The sequence below is a fragment of the Triticum dicoccoides genome, chromosome 2B (genome assembly GCF_002162155.2).
Source record: "Triticum dicoccoides isolate Atlit2015 ecotype Zavitan chromosome 2B, WEW_v2.0, whole genome shotgun sequence".
Classification (NCBI taxonomy): Eukaryota; Viridiplantae; Streptophyta; class Magnoliopsida; order Poales; family Poaceae; genus Triticum; species Triticum dicoccoides.
The window spans coordinates 448934874-448945810 of record NC_041383.1 but is presented as its reverse complement, the minus strand read 5'-3'; positions in this window follow the sequence as shown (position 1 = coordinate 448945810).

Below are 10937 nucleotides of genomic sequence, written 5' to 3'. Positions count from 1 at the left end.
ACCTCGGATCAAAAGTTTCATCACCATGGTATGGCGTGAGGTCCTTGACATTGAAGATGTCGCTCACATTTTACTTGTCTCGTGGGAGGTCGATCTTGTAGGCGTTGTTGTTGTAGCGTGCTAGCACCTTGAAGGGTCCATCGGCTCGCGGGAGAAGTTTGGACTTGCGTTCGTTGGGGAAGCGGCCCGAAGATCATGGGTTGCTTGTTGACGTTGAGCTTCGTCGCTAGTCGTTGCACTTGGCGCTCGATGGTGTTCCTTGTATCCTCATGCATCTTCTTGATGTAGCTTGCCCGTGCACTCGCATCCATGTTGGTGCGCTCTTGTAGAGGAAGAGGTAGAATGTCCAATGGGGACAACGGATTGAAGCCGTAGACGACCTCGAAGGGGGACTTGCCGGTAGTCGAATGTCTTGAACGGTTGTAGGCGTACTCGGTGATTGGTAGACATGCCTCCCACTCCTTGATGTTCTTATTGATCAACACGCGAAGTAGAGTGGAGAGTGTCCAGTTCGTCACCTCCGTTTGGCTGTCGGTTTGAGGATGGTATGTGGATGAGAAAAAGAGCTTGATTCCGAGCTTGGCGCATAGCGTCTTCCAAAAGTAACTCAAGAACTTGACGTCACGGTCGGAGACGATTGTCTTTGGTTCTCCATGGAGGTGCAAGATTTCCCTACAAAAGAGATTTGCAACGTGTGAAGCATCGTCTATCTTGTTGCAAGGATGCAATGTGCCATTTTAGAAAATCGGTCCACAACGACAAACACAGAACCCTTTCCATTTTGAGTTCTAGGCAAACCAAGTACAAAATCCATGCTAATGTCTTCCCAAGGTTGATAAGGAATAGGAAGAGGCATGTAAAGACCATGTGATTGAGCTTTAGACATAGCTTTGCGACATGTAGAGCATCGGTTGGTGAAGCATGAGATGTCGTGAAACATCTTGGGCCAAAAGTAGTTCTTGGAGAGCGTGGCGAATGTCTTGTCGCGTCCAAAATGTCCCATGAGTCCGCCTCCATGAGCCTCTTGCAAAAGGAGCAAACGAAGAGAAGACTCAGGAATGCATAGTTTGTTAGCTCTCATAAGATAACCATCCTTGATGTAATATCATTCCCAAGATGTATGCATCAAACATTTAGCATAAGGAGTAGCAAAAGGTGGATCATTAGCATACAAGTCTTTTATGTGCTCAAAACCAATAACATTCAACTCAAGTTTAGTGACAAGCGTGCATATGCGTGAAAGTGCATCCGCAACTACATTTTCCTTGCCCTTAATGTACTTGATCACATAGGGGAAAGATTTGATAAATTCACTCCATTTGGCATGACGCTTGTTCAACTTAGTTTGACCTTTTAAGTACTTAAGCGTTTCATGATCGGTATGGATGACAAACTCATGAGGTCTAAGATAATGTTCCCAAACATGTAGCACACGCACTAAAGCATACAATTCTTTGTCATAGATTGGATAGTTAAGTTGAGCACCGGAGAGCTTTTCACTAAAATAAGAAATGGCTCGTTTTTCTTGCATCAAAACTCCGCCAATTCCAGTACCACTTGCATCACAATGAACCTCAAAAGTTTTGTAAAAATTGGGCAAAGCAAGAATCAGAGCATGAGTAAGCAAAGACTTGAGCTCATCAAAAGCGGTGGATTGCAAAGATCCCCAAACAAAAGGAGCATTATTCTTACTCAAGGCATGCAAAGGAGCGGCAATAGTGCTAAAGTCTTTCACGAAGCGACGATAAAAACCCGCAAGGCCAAGAAAGCTATGCACTTGTTGCAAATTGGTGGGTTGGGGCCAAGTTTTAGTTGCTTCAATTTTTAGATTCATCAACATGGACACCCTTGGAAGAAACGACAAAACCCAAGAAAACAAGTTTGTCAACACCAAACATGCACTTTTTCATGTTGGCATAAAGACGTTCCTTGCAAAGCGTTTGCAAAACAGCCCTAACATGATTAAGATGCTCTTTCATGGATTTGCTAAACACAAGAATATCATCAAAGTAAACCACAACAAAGACTCCAATGTAAGGTCGAAGCACAAAATGCATAAGACGCACGAAAGTAACTGGATCTTCCGATAAACCCATAGGCATGACTAACCACTTGTATGCGGATTTGATAACAGCCACTTTTAAGATCAATTTTTGAGAAAAAGGCGGCACCGCTAAGTTCATCGAGCATATCATCTAGGCGAGGAATGGGATGCCTATAGCGAACGGTAATAGCATTTATAGGTCTACAATCGGAACACATGCGGAAACTTCCATCTTGCTTAGGCACAAGTATAACGGGAACGACACAAGGACTTAAGCTTTCACGTACATGACCGTTGTCGATTAGTTGTTGTACTTGCCATTGGATCTCCTTAGTTTCTTCGGGGTTGACGCGGTATGGAGCTTTGTTTGGAAGGGGCGCTCTGGGGATGAGGTCGATTCGATGCTCAATGCCTTGAAGAGGAGGTAGACCTGGAGGTAGCTCATCGGGGAAAACATCTTGGAATTCCTGCAAAAGAGATTGAAACACTAAAGGTAGCTCATGAGAGGTGTTAGTTTTTGGTTCCCCGTCCTTGCACACAAGGACAAAGTTCATAACACTCGATGGGTTCTCACACACTTCTCTCATCTCAGTTTTTGTGGCAAATAGGACTAGGTTTTTCTCTCTAGGCGAAGGGACGCTCAAGTTTGGCTTGTGGCTCTCGCTCACTTTTTGGTGGATCACTTTCTCACTCTTGTCTCAATGATGGGTGGCTTGCTTGTCGGCTATCACTTGACTAGGAGACATAGGTCAAAGCACATACTCCTTTCCTTTCATCTTGAAGCTATAGTGATTGGTACGCCCGCTGTGGATGAGACCATGATCGAATTGCCATGGTCGACCAAGAAGGAGGTGGCAAACGGACATCGGGACGACATCACACTCCAAAGGGTCCTCACAAGCACCAATTTTGAAGGAGACTTGGACCATATGCTCAACTCGTATAGTGCCGGAGTCACTTAGCCATTGAACCTTGTAGGGGTGCGGGTGCTTCATCTTGACCAACTGAAGCTTGGAGCATAGTTCTTCCTTGCCAAGTTGTGACAACTACCTCCATCGATGATGACCTTGACAGACCTTCCATTGATGATGGCCTTTGTGTGGAAGATGTGGCATCGTTGGTCTTCCTCTTGTTGATGTTGGAGAGTCAAGAATTTGGAGACAACGAGAGCGAGGCTCGAATCCTCATCACAAAAGACTTGATCATCTTCATCCTCATTCACGCGCCGGTGCATGGCCAGTTGCTCAAGGGCTTCCATCTCCTCATCACTCATGGAGTCGTAGGTTCCATCGTCGTTGAGGATCATGGTGCGCTTGTTTGTGCATTCATAAGACTTGTGGCCTCGGCCGCCGCAAGTGAAACACTTGAAGGAGCTTGTCTTGACGGTCTCATTGGTCGGAGTAGATGATGAAGCACGTGGCTTGAAGTTGCTTGTAGTAGGAGGAAGACAACTCGAGCTAGTCGAAGTTCTCTTGTAACTTGACTTGTCTTCATTGCTTGGAGAAGGCTTGTTTGATGTAGAGGTTGGAGGAGTTGTTTAAGCTTGATTGTTGGGGAAGCCGTAGGTCTTGGATGAGTACTTGGCGTACTTGAAGTCATTTTGCACTTGACGTTCCGCCTTTGTAGCTTGATGCACGAGCTCAATGAGGTTGGAGTAGGGTTGGAAGTCGGCGATCTTCTTGATGGGATGATTGATTCCATTCAAGAAATGCGCCATTGTTCATCATCTTCCGTGACATTGGCTCGAATCATGGCTATCTCCATTTCCTTGTAGTACTCTTCAACACTCTTTGTTCCTTGCTTGAGGAGTTGTAGCTTCTTGAAGAGATCTCAGTTGTAGTAGGTGGGCACAAAACGTGCTCGCATGACATCCTTCATTTGAGCCCAAGTGGTGATTGGTGGTTCACCTCTTGCTTCTCAGCGCTCAAGAACTTGTTCCCACCATATGAGCACATAGTCTTGGAACTCAGGTGATGCCATAGCGATCTTCTTCTCTTCCTCATAGTTGTGCAAACGAAAGATTTTGTCGACCTTCAATGCCCATGAAAGGTACTCTTCATGATCATTACTTCCATTGAACTTGGGCATTGTGAATTTGATCTTGCCATAGCATTGCTCTTCATTGTGTTGTTGGCGATGGTGATGATGACGCCCTTGACGTGGAGAGTAATCATCCTCATGTTGCTCTTGGCGTGGAGGAAGTCCATGATCAACGTGCTCTTGTTGAACTTGAGGTTGAGGTGGAGCTTGACGAGCTTGTGGAGGGGCTTGAGGAACTTGACGTTGCACATGTGGTTGGTAGTTCCTCTCTTGGATTTCTTCTCAAAGGGCTTCCTCTTGATTGCGCCGTTCGCGATTGCGGTTGGCGATGGCTCGACTTGATTCTTGAAGGGCATGTTACGCCTCAAGAGCTTGCGCTTCTCGTTGTTGTTGTTAAAGACATTGAGCCTCGGCATCTTGTTCCTCTTGGTGTAGACGCGCACGTTCTTCCTCTTGGCGCCGTTGTCGTTGTCGTTCTTGAGCTTGAGCAAAAGCAAATTGGTGTGGTTGAGGACGAGGTACTCGCTCATCTACTCGCTCTTGTGAATGCTAGTCATGGAGATATTGCGAGATGCATGACGGTCTTGACGCGCGGCTCGTCGAAGAGTGTTAAATGACGGTGTACTTGAGCCGGAGAAGGTGTCATCGGAGTGTCGACTTGAGTGGCTCCGTCTTGAGTATGAAGAAGTTGAAGGAGGACGGTTCACCAACAAGGCGCGGATCTCGTCCATTCTTGCATTGCTCTCTTGCTTGTGAGCATCGAGCTTGTTGTCGAAGTAGTCCTTGGTATGTTGCTCGGAGAGTTGCAAGTCGGTGGCGAGGTTGTTGATGCGTTTGTTCATAGCTTGTTGCTCTTGATGCAATGCTCGTTGCGCACCAAAGAGGTGGCTCTTGGTGACGTATGATGACATGTCGTCATCTTGCTCGATGAAGAGTGGGTTGGTAGAAGTACTCGGCCTATCCATCATTCCAAGCAAAATGTGAGTGGTAGAAAGAGAAGAACTTATACCAATGTACCTTGACCGATGTTGACGATGAATCAAGTTCACTCAAATGCGGACAATGAAATAGCACTATTGGTACCAATTCTTGTCGGTTCTCACACCTACACAAGTAAAAGCTTATGGTGGAGCTTGGTTAGGATGGTGGCACAAAATTTGATGCAATTGGAAGTGAGCTTCAATAATGTTGGAAAAGATGCACAAATTTGCAAGTGCAACAAGTAGACCAAGCAAATAGGGGTACACGGAAACACACACACAAATAGATAAATGGGATTGTGCAAACCAAAAGTGAGCCAAAATGTGGAATCCACGAAAATGCTCTTGTTGCACAATACACAAGAGACGCTAGCACGATTGCACAAAAGGCAGATACGGAACTTGTGCACAACCTAGTTAGGCAAAAATGCAACAACCTCTATCCCAAGTATGCTATATGCATGGTATTTCGGTGCTATGACCCAAGATGACCGAGTATGACAATCTTAATGTAGTATGATGCTATGGTTCTTGCTTATAAGCTCTTTGCTTATCTTTTGTCTTTGCTTAAAAGCTCGGGTGGCTCTTTCACTTTTGAGCTCTTTTCTCATGCAAAACTTCACGAACCAAGATAGCAATTGTGTATGCGATGAAAACTTTGTGACACAAAAGTTGATGTCAAGATATGCAACACTATGGTATGGTATGTATGCTATGGAGTATGATCACTAATGTGAACAAGTCACGTTGCCGGCAATACTCAATGGCTAGTATTGATGGGTAAGCTACGCAAATGTAAGGCCATGTGGGTATCAATGCAATTGCAAGGTATGACAGAGATGTCGTCGAGGTTACCGTCCTTGGCGATGATGAGACCTTTGCGAAGATGAGACGTGGTGATGATGATGTCGAACCGTACCTATATAGCTGAAACGCAATAAGACACGGGAGCCACAACTCAAAATCTCAACGACCAAAACGTGTCAAAATCGTCATAGGAGGTATTAGGGGATGATGGTGGAGTATGTGGGTTTGGAAGATGTGGTGGAAGGTGGGGATGCGGTGGTGGCTGAACTGAATAAAATTTAGTTTCGTCAGAGTTTCCCGGATGTCCGGGTGGTAACGGTCGTCCGGAGGTCGTCGAACGTCCGGCTGGGTCCGGTCGTCCGTGTCCTGGGCAAAAATCGGGCACGGGATGAACTACATGATTTTGGGGTGGAGGGAGATGGTGATGTCAAAATCGAGCAGATTTGTGGATGGAAAAGGGTGGGGAAAGCTAGATCCACACGTGGCAACACAAATCCATGGACCAAAGCCAACAAAATTTCAACTCACCAAAAAATCACAAAAAATAAATTTGGGGGGGCTATTTTTGGTGGGGAATTTTCGGATTTAGGACGAAAACAACAAAATCAAGCTAGAAAACACAGGGTAAGGGCTCCAAAAACGTGATCAACGTGGCTCATGATACCAAGATGATGTAGGGCGGAACCCTAGGGGCCGATCTTTAACGTTTGGAGTGGATCCTACGGGGAAACACGAAGAACGCGTGGAAGAACACGAGGGAAATCACGAGGGCAAACAAGAGAAACACTCAACCGACAAGGGATTGATCACACAAGGTCTAGCTCATCGAGGCACAATGTAAGACGAGATCCAAAGTCAACAAAGGACGATACAAGAGTAACCGTTCTTCTCCGTGAGGAGGTCTTGATTGTCTTCTCCGGATGGAGGCCTTGAATCCGGATGGATCTTCTCCGAGGAGGTGTGGTCCCTCACGTGGAGTAGATCCGGTACGGATGAGCAATCATCTATCTCAAATGAGCTATCACAATGCTAACCCTATCTAGGAGGTGGGAGTGGTCTATATATAGTCTTAGTGCAAAAGAGGGGCGAAGTGAAGGGGTACATGGGCCTCAGCCCGCAGCTGGACGCAGCCAGGGTCCGGACGTCCGTGGGGCGCCGGTCGTCCGGAGGCTCGCGGGGTCCCGGACGTCCGGGGTTCCTCGGATGTCCGTAGATTCTGTTATGTGGTCGCTGGCACGGTCGTCCGGATGCCTTCGGATTTTCATAATTTCTGTTCTGTGGTCGCTGGCACGGACGTCCGTAGGGGCTCGGTCGTCCGGAGCCTAGGAGTGTCCGGTCGTCCGTAGCCTGGAGCTCGGGTCTTCTTCTCTTCTCTTGGCTGTAGCACCTTCCAGGGGTCGGACGTCCGTGCCTGGCCGGTCGTCCGGGACCTGTAGCTTCCAAAGTAGCTCTTCTTCTTGATGTTCACGCTTGGTGTCCTTGCCACCTTGGCCATTGGATGTAGTTGTCCCGTGATTCTCCTCCAAGTACCTGATCACGCACAAAGTCTCCGTATGAGGTAGTAGCCAAGTCTCGTGAGTAGGAAGAGGGAGTTCGGAGAGGAGCGGGTTCACCTTATCTTCGATAGCCTTTGCTCGAGCTCTTGTCATGGGTCCAAGTGTGGTTGAGGGAGATGTAGGTACGTTGATGATCCACAAGTATAGGGGATCTATCGTAGTCCTTTCAATAAGTAAGAGTGTCGAACCCAACGAGGAGCAGAAGGAAATGATAAGCGGTTTTCAGCAAGGTATTCTCTGCAAGTACTGAAATAAATAGTAACAAATAGTTTTGTGATAAGATAAATGGTAACGAGCTACAAGTAACAAAAGTAAATAAGGTGCAGCAAGGTGGCCCAATCCTTTTTGTAGCAAAGGACAAGCCTGGACAAACTCTTATAATAGGAAAAGCGCTCCCGAGGACACATGGGAATATCGTCAAGCTAGTTTTCATCACGCTCATATGATTCGCATTCGGTACTTTGATAATTTGATATGTGGGTGGACCGGTGCTTGGGTTCTATTCTTACTTGAACAAGCATCCCACTTATGATTAACCTCTATTGCAAGCATCCGCAACTACAACAAAAGTATTAAGGTAAACCTAACCATAGCATGAAACATATGGATCCAAATCAGCCCCTTACGAAGCAACACATAAACTAGGGTTTAAGCTTCTGTCACTCTAGCAACCCATCATCTACTTATTACTTCCCAATGCCTTCCTCTAGGCCCAAATAATGGTGAAGTGTTATGTAGTCGATGTTCACATAACACTACTAGAGGTTAGACAACATACATCTTATCAAAATATCGAACGAATACCAAATTCACATGACTACTAATAGCAAGACTTCTCCCTTGTCCTCAGGAACAAACGTAATTACTCACAAAGCATATTCATGTTCATAATCAGAGGGGTAATAATGTGCATAAAGGATCTGAACATATGATCTTCCACCAAATAAACCAACTAGCATCAACTATAAGGAGTAATCAACACTACTAGCAACCTACTAGCACCAATCCCGGACTTGGAGACAAGAATTGGATACAAGAGATGAACTAGGGTTTGGAGATGAGATGGTGCTGGTGAAGATGTTGATGGAGATTGCCCTCTCCTGATGAGAGGAGCGTTGGTGATGACGATGGTGATGATTTCCCCCTCCCTGAGGGAAGTGTCCCCGGCAGAACAACTCTGTCGGAGCCCTAGTTTGGTTCTGCCAAGGTTCCGCCTCGTGGCGGCGAAGTCTCATCCCGAAAGGTTCTCTTCTATTTTTTTCTCATCAAAAGACTTCATATAGGAGAAGATGGGCGTCGGAGAGCCACCAGGGGGCCCACGAGGTAGGGGGCGCCCAGGGGGCGCGCGCCCCGCACCCTCCTGAGCAGGGTCTGGGCCCCTTGGCCTTCATCTTTGGTGAAGATTTTTCTTTATTTATTTTAAGGTATTCTGTGGATTTTCAGGACTTTTGGAGTTGCACAGAATAGTCCTTCAGTATTTGCTCCTTATCCAGCCCAGAATTCCAGCTGCCGGCATTCTCCCTCTTCATGTAAACCTTGTAAAATAAGAGAGAATAGCCATAAGTATTGCGACATAACGTGAAATAACAGCCCATAATGCAATAAATATTGACATAAAAGCATGATGCAAAATGGACGTATCAACTCCCCCAAGCTTAGACCTCGCTTGTCCTTAAGCGAAAAGCCGATAACAATAAATATGTCCTCATGTTTAGAGGTAGAGGCGTTGATAAAAACAAAAATACGGACATGAAGGCATCATGATTATTTCATAACAGCAACATAAATAGATTTTGTCATATGATTACTCATGTTCAAGTGATGATCGTTTCACAAGGCCAAAGTATGAGTCAGAAACCTTATTGGGCACCAAAAAATTATACCCTCAGTCATTGAAGCAATTGCAATTTATCATAACATCGGAAAGAGTCTATGTCAGAGCTTAAAAGCAAGTCCACATACTCAACTATCACTTAGTCCTTCATAATTTCTAACACTCACGCAATACTTGTGGTTACGGAGTTTTAGTCAGACACAGAGAAACATAGGGGCTTATAGTTTTGCCCCACAACCTTTTACCTCAAGGGTAATGTCAACAATAATAATTCAAGCTCTCCCACATCCAATTAGATATATATATCATGTTCTTTCCAACATGCTGAGCTTGCCAAAGGATAAAATGAGAAAGGAAAGGTGAAGATCACCGTGACTCTTGCATAAGGTAGAGGATAATAATAAAAGATAGGCCCTTCGCAGAGGGAAGCAGAGGTTGTCATGCACATTTAGGGTTGATGCACAAAATCTTAATGCAAAAGAACGTCACTTTATACTGCCCCTTGTATGTGAACCTTTATTATGTAGTCCATCGCTTTTATTGCGTCCACAACAAGTTCGTACAAAGCTTATTTCTCTACACTAATAAGTCATGCATATTTAAAGAGCAATTTTTATTGCTTGCACCGATGACAACTTACTCGAAGGATCTTGCTCAATCCATAGGTAGATATGGTGGACTCTCATGGCAAAACTGGTTTAAGGGTATTTGGAAGCACAAGTAGTATTTCTACTTGGTGCTGAGAATTTGGCTAGCATGAGGGGGAAAGGCAAGCTCAACACGGTAGAGGATCCATGACAACATACTTTATCTCAGATGTAAGAAAACATAACTCATTATGTTGTCTTCCTTGTCCAACATCAACTCTTTAGCATGTCATATTTTAACGAGTGCTCCCAATCATAGAAGATGTCAATGATAATATATCTATATGTGAAACCTCTCTTTCCTTATTACTTCCTATTAATTGCAACGATGACCAAAGCTATATTTGCCAACTCCCAACAACTTTTAATCATCATACTCTTTCTATGTGAAGTCATTACTTTCACTAAGATCAATATGAACTCTTTGATTCTTTTTATTCATTTTCTTCTAATCACCCAAGATCATGGCAAAATAATCAAGCCCTTGACTCAACACTAATCTTTTTTATATAGCTCACGGACTCGAGTACGAAGAAAGTATCATAAAGTAAAACTCAAAACTAGACCATGCCATGACTTTATTCTACTAAATCAAGATATTACTAAAAGGATCGAACTAAGAAAAACGGTAAAGATAGGAGTTGTGATGGTGATACGATACCAGGGCACCTCCCCCAAGCTTGGCAGTTGCCAAGGGGAGTGCCCATACCCATGTGATTATGTCCTCGGAGGTGATGGAGGTGTTGTTGATGATGGAGTCGTTGCATTTTTCTTCTCTGGATTGCGTCTGAGGCTAAACTTTTCCTCCCTCAGGTCCTCATTCTCGAGCTCAAGTTTCATTATCTTTTTGCATAGTGCTGCCTTGCTGTCCTGCAAGAAACGAGGTGGGATAGATTGGACCTTATGGAGGCTTGACTTCTTGAACTCCACATGCATATCACCAGGTTGAGGTAGGGGATAGTCCTCTTCGTCAGAACTCGTTTCCTCCTTCCTCTTTGGATAATAGCCTTCTTCTTCCTCCGTGGTCCA